General features: G+C 49.2%; 1 long non-coding RNA gene across 1 annotated transcript; it reads left to right on the top strand.

Moving 5' to 3' along the window:
- Window positions 1-354: 354 nt before the first annotated feature.
- On the top strand, window positions 355-1,525 carry LOC109549543 (uncharacterized). The gene is made up of 3 exons (XR_002175853.2): window positions 355-562; window positions 1,056-1,126; window positions 1,255-1,525. It is a non-coding gene; the product is annotated as an uncharacterized lncRNA (long non-coding RNA).
- The last annotated feature ends 4,878 nt before the right edge of the window (window positions 1,526-6,403 follow it).

The following is a 6,403-nucleotide window of genomic DNA, read 5'->3' as shown; positions in this document are numbered from 1 at the left end:
TTTGTGTCTCTTGTGGGGCAGATATTTTTATCCTTTTCTGCGCAGTAGATGTCTTTACCCTCATTTGTGCCAGACGCTTTATTTGCAGTGGCAACAATTCAAAGAGGTATGTATCACCTCCCAGTGGTGAAGGGTGGAGCTCTGGGGCCAGATGGGCTGGGCTCGAATCCCAGTCCACCACCTGTGGGATCTTGGCCCAGTTACTTAACCTCTGTAAGCCTCAGAGTTCTCATTTGTATTATGTATCTGTCAGCAAGGATTCTTTTGGCCGCAAGTAAGAGCAAACACCAGCTTAAACAATCGGGAAATGTATTCTTTCACATAACTGCGGGTGCCAGCCTAGTGTCATCTGTGGCTCAGTGCTGTCTTTCCGTCTCTCTGTTCTGCCCTCTCCAGATCAACTTCATCCTCAGGCTGGAGGAGGAAGGACTGAGGCGGCTTCTGGCATCACATCCGGATGTGACAATGTCCAGGGGAAGAGGAGGGACCATCTCGTCCTAGAGCAAGGAAACCTTTCTCAGAAGACCCAGGCTTCCCTCCATGCCTCATTGGCTGAAATCAGGTCCCATGCTTATTCGTGATTCTAGAGATAGCGTGGGGGATGGGATGGCCAAGCCTGGTTTAGATTAAACACAGCAGGGCTCAGGTGGGCTGGGCTGGGGGTTGGCAGGGACGTTTGGATGATGCCAAGTCAACCACTCTGGCTACCATCCTGCATCAAAGGGTTGAGATCTAAGCTTGAGTGTTTGGGACAGGGCGTGACACATAGTAGGTGCTCAATAAATCTTAGGTCTGATCGCCAAGAAGGAGGAGGAAGACGAGAAGGAGAAAGAGAAGATCCACCTTTCAAAGACCCAGGGCACTCAGTGGCTGTAACATCAAAGCCAGTGCTCTTTTGATTTCCTTTTTTTTTTGCGGTACACGGGCCTCTCACTGTTGCGGCCTCTCCCGTTGCGGAGCACAGGCTCCGGATGCGCAGACTCAGCGGCCATGGCTCACGGGCCCAGCCGCTCCACGGCATGATTTCCTTTTCTTTTGCCTTTGTTCTGAGTTAGGTTTTCATCACAAGTGTTGCAGAGCGAAGGCAGAGTTGGTCTGAAGGATCAAGGACAGTTAGCCACCCAAGGTATTTGGTTCCCTGAGGGCGGGTTCTTGATCTCCCCAGCCTCTGCCCCAGCCCCCCACAATTCTCATATAGTCTATGCTCCACCTCAGGCGTCCCTCGCCATAACAGCTCCCTGCTGTCGTTCTCAGTATCCCAGCACCCAATGCTGCACGGAATCCCTGAGACCTGTTGATCCCTCACCACCCAGGTCAGGATGCCTGTTCCCAGCACCCTGCTGAGCCATCTTACTCAACTCTGAAGAATTTCTGGGCAATTCTGAGACAGCGTCCATGCAGCGAGCAAGTTCTCTGCTCTGCCATGAGCAGAGCACGGTCTATGAGGCCTTGGGCAAATGATATCACCTCTCAGAGCCTCAGTTTTCTTATCAGTAAAATGGGACAATAAATCTCTGTTTCCTGGGCCTGTTCTGAGGATGAAATGAGATCATGTGGGTGAAACACAGGGTCCAGCATGAAGAGGTTTCCAGCTATGATTTGTTTATTTTTATGGAGGTGAAATTGACATAAGAAAATTATGTCAATTTTATACTTAAATTTCAGTGTCATTTAGCACATTGAAATACTGTGTAGCCATCACCTCTGTTTAGTCCCCAAATATTTTTATCACCCCATATCCATGAAGCAGTCACTCCCAAGTCCCCACCCTGGCCCAGTCCCTGGCAACCACTAATGTGCTTCCTGTCCCCATGGGTTTACCTATACTAGATATTTCATAGAAGTGTCATCATACAATATGTGACCTGTGGTGTCTAGTTTCTTTCACTTAATGATTTTTCGAGATTTATCTATGCTGTAGCATGTGTCAGCACTTCATCCCTTCTCATGACTGAATAATATTCCATGTAAAGACCACATTTAAAAAAAATACTATTCATCCATTGATGGACATTTGGGTTGTTTTAACATTTGGCTGTTGAATAATGCTGTGTGATCACGTAGGTACCTGTGTTTGTTTGAGTTCCCTGCTTTCAATTCTTTCGTACATTTATGTAGGAGTGGAATTTCTGGGTTATATGATGATTTTGTGTTTCATTTCATGTTCCCACCAGCAGGGTAGGATGGTTCCAATTTCTCAGCAACACATATTATTTTCCATTTTTTGATTATAGCCATTCTTGGGGGTGTGAAGTGATATCTTATAATTTATTTTTAAGCAGCGGCCTGGAGGGAGATGGTTTTAGGGGTCTGAGTGGTCCACATTCCTGAGAAATGGCTCTGTAACGCTGACCAGCCGTAACCAGCGTTGCCTGTTCTTGAGTGTGGGCAGGCGTGCCTCTCCCCATCCCCACTCCTCCCTCACCCCACCAGAGCTGGGGACTCTGAGGCTGGCGGGAACTCCCCCGCCTGAATCTGCCTTTCCTTGTTCCTGAGTCGGGGAAAGGGCAGACTCTAAAGGCACTTCGATGAGAGAAACCGGGATTATCTTTCGGTCCTGCGTTTCCGGCACCGTGTTGCTCTCCCTAAGATGGCAGGTGGGGGGGGGGGGGCCGAGCAGAGCTGCCAGGGTTTCAGGTAGAAAACTCCTGGGTCTTGTTTCTGCTGCTACTGAGTTCCTGCCTTGGGGAGTGAAGAGACCCAGACCAGGCTTGGCAAGGTGGGCCTCACCGTGGTCACCCTGAAGGGGGCATCCTCTTCTCAGCATCCTCTCCTGCCCTAGGCTTCCTCCAGAGCCCCAGGAAGGCGGCTCCACCCTCCCCAGGGCTTTCCCTGTGTTCTGCGTTTCTCTGCCTGACAACCAAGCCCGGCTCCCACCACCAACACAGGTCTGGGTCTGACCCCAGCTTTTGATCCCTGCCGTCTGTCCCTGTCATTGGACTCCACTCTGCTCTGGGTGGAGGCTTGTTTCAGATTTAGTGACCTGCCAGCCCTTCCCCTGCCTCCAGCCACTGCTGCCACACCTTTCGTGACCTGGAAGACCAGGTCTCACTAAAGGGGCTCCAAAGTGCCCAGGATGCCTGCGGACTGGAAAATGGCAGCCCAGGCGAGGAGTGTTTGGACACTATAGCAAGTAGTCCAGACCTGCAGAGCTTTAAGCCTGTGTCTCTGACCTTCCAGGTCCTTTGGACAAGGCAATGACCATCAAATCTGGGTTTTCTGAAACGCACTGACCTCCACTAGCTCTAAGCCACCCACAGTCCCCTTTCACTGGGGACACGCCCCAGCCCCCCGCCCGCCCCCCCCAGTTCAGCTTCTCCTTCATGTCCTTTATTAATAACCCACTCCATCCCCTTCTCACCCCACGCAGGGCGCAAGCCCTTCGGCCACCTAAACTCCTGTGGGAGATGAGATGGGTGAGGGAAAAGGGAGGCGGGGGCACCAGGCACTCACACCTTGTTTCCAAATGTCTGGGACCATCTCTCCCCAGCTTCCTCCAGACCCCTGATTTGGATATGAGTCCCCGTGAGCCCCACTGCTCTTTTGCGCTGAGGTCCTCACCTGCTGAGGTCACAAACCTGCTTCGCCTTTCATTAGTCCCAGTTTCCCTCTTTAAAAGCAAAAATAACCCGTCCCCCAACAACTTTAACAGTTAAAACAATTTTTTTGGTCATTGCTAGAGTCATATCTTCTGGGAGATGGATAAGCAGAAAACAACCAAAATTTAAAAAGAGAAGAGTACCTATAATTCTGCCACCCAGCACTAACCTTTTTTACATAACAATAATGATAGCAAGAATCACCAATTACAGAACATTTATTTTGTATCAGATACGGAGCTGAACACCTTACATAGGTAATCTTATTTGATCGTCGCAACGGCTCTGTGAAGTAAGAATTTTCTGCATTTTACAGATGAAGGAGCTGAGGCTTAGAGAAAAGTTATATAACTTGCCCCAGGTGGCATAGCTTGTAAGATTCAAACCCCAAACCTGTCTGTCTGCCTGCAAAGCACACCCATCTCTCAAACACTATTCAAGTAAATGCACGAATATAAAATATTTTAATGGAATTAACTGTAGCTATTGCTCTGTAACTTGCTTTCGCTCCCTCATTTAACAACAGATAATTAATATCTTCCCCAGATCACTGTGCTGTCTTTTGCAATACTATTTTGTGCAGCTGCTGAGTATCTCATTGTCGGCATGTTCCAAGGTTTGTTTAGCTAATCCCCTATTTCTGTGCAGGTTGTTTCTAAAGTTTTTTTCTTATAAACAACGCTGCAAAGAACAGACCTGTGGTAATTTATTTTGCCCACGGTTCACTGTAGTTTTCTTACAGATGAATTCCCAGAGGGAGACGTTGGGAGGGAGGAGACATGTTTTTTAAATGTCTGTAACATCTTTGGATCAATTACATATAATCTGTGAATACAAGCTATGCCATTCACCAAGGGAAGGTTGACACCTTTCCTAACTTGCTGGGATTTGCACAACCTGGAATTAGATGGGTTATAAACGAGGCTTCTAATAGCCCTGGATTATCTGTGGCTGTTGCCAGGTCATGTAGGGGTGGTAATTTATTAAGGAGATTTTTCAAACGTGTCCAAATACACTGGGGTGGAGCCGAGGGTGGGAGGGGTTTGTGCAGGGGAAGGAGGGGTGTGGTGTTTGGGGGAGCTGGTGGGCAGCTGGTGGCCATTTGTCTTGGGGCTGGCTCATGCCACCAACCTCTCTGTCTGATGTAAAGCTAAAGAAACTGCCCCGGGAGTGAGCTGCCCCCCAGATGCTTGGGATGGAGGGCCGCAGGGGTGGAGGCCATGTGGGCGTGTGGAGGTAACAAGTCGCGCCCTGTTCCTACAAGATGGTGGAAGCCATTTCCACATGGTTATTGTCTTGCTTCAGAGGCCAAGAAACACCAGCTGGTGATGGTGACATGCCACAGAAGAATTTCTTCAGGGAAGTCATTCACCAGCTAAACAGCCTCTCATTCACGAAGGGGGAGTTTTCTCAGCGCAGGAGGGACGCCCTGCCCCCTGCTTCTCCCAAGGTTCCCTTTACTGATCCGGTCACATTCTTTGGACATCACTTGTTCGATCACATTACGTGACTTCCAGGCCACCTGCTCCCTGAACAGACAGGAAGGAGAGGCTGTGAGGTGGGGACTTAATGGGTACGTGCACCAATTTAGCTGGAGCAGAACCAGTTTAGACTTAAATCTGGTTGTTCCATGAGATGTATGGCCCAGTTTTCTGGGCAGACAGGGCAAATGGGGTCCAGGAGACGGTCCCTGCCCAGAGGGGCTTTCCTTCAAATGGGGAAACTAACTCCAGAGCCGGGACGAGGTTTTCTTAGGTTGGAAGTCAATATGGTGGGCGACGTACCATGGACTTTGGGGGGTGAGGAATGAACAAACAGAAGCCTGGTGGGCAGTGGTGAGGTGGGGTCCAGGAGGCAGGGCCCCTTCACCAATTCACAATTCTCCAAGGGCACCAGGCTTCTGAGTCTTTCTAGACCACACACGACTCCCTTACCCACCCATCCCCCCATGTCTACAGCCCCATGGTGAACGTTTAGTCATTTTTCAGGAGTCACCGTAGCAATCATTCCATTTACTGAGCCCTGACCATGTGTCAGGCACCATCTTAAACACTCTGCATTCGTTGCTTATTTCATTCTTCCAATAGCCTTGTGAGGTAGATACTGTTCTCTTCTCTCTATTACAGGTGGAGAAATCCAGGCTGGGAGAGTTTAAGTCATTTGCCCCCAGGTCACCCAGTCCTGGAAGTTGCTATTGCGACTCAAGTTTATATGACCCCAAAGTTTAGTCTCTTTTGACAGCAACGGGCTCATGCTTCTCTCTGAAGCTTTTCCTCACTCACGTCTCCCAGCGCCTAGTCATGTCCGCAAGAAACCCTGAACGCCATTGGAGAGCCTCCGCCGCTGTCGTGTAACTGTTCTTTTTTATATCTGTCTGTTTGTCCTGCTGGAAGGGGCCAGGGAGTGTCTGTGCTTCACATCCACAGCCCAGCGTCTGGCTCAGGGCCTGGCATGTGTAGATGTTTAATAGATGTTTGAGGGGAGAATGTGTTGTAAAATTCATAATAACTCAGCTTGATGTCTGGGTATTTCTAGGCTTTTTCTCCTCTGGAAGCTCGTCCTGGAACATCCAGAACACAGAGTAAATCCAGGGGACACACAAACTCACAGAAGGGACTGAGTTAACATCAAGGGTTTTCTTACATCTTTGAAAAGCGCTTTTTGACAAATGCGTGTTTCCTTCTTGATGTTCCAGGTTTAGATTTTCGTGGCATTCTGCAGCATTAACGTGGATCCCATCTGTGATCTTTCTTGGACGTGACACCTGCCCTGAAAGGAGAGTCAAGCTGGTGTAAAAAGTGCCT

This window comes from Tursiops truncatus, chromosome 19, assembly GCF_011762595.2.
Source record: "Tursiops truncatus isolate mTurTru1 chromosome 19, mTurTru1.mat.Y, whole genome shotgun sequence".
NCBI lineage: Eukaryota > Metazoa > Chordata > Mammalia > Artiodactyla > Delphinidae > Tursiops > Tursiops truncatus.
The sequence above is the reverse complement of the archived record's forward strand: the minus strand, read 5'-3'. Positions and strand labels throughout refer to the sequence as shown.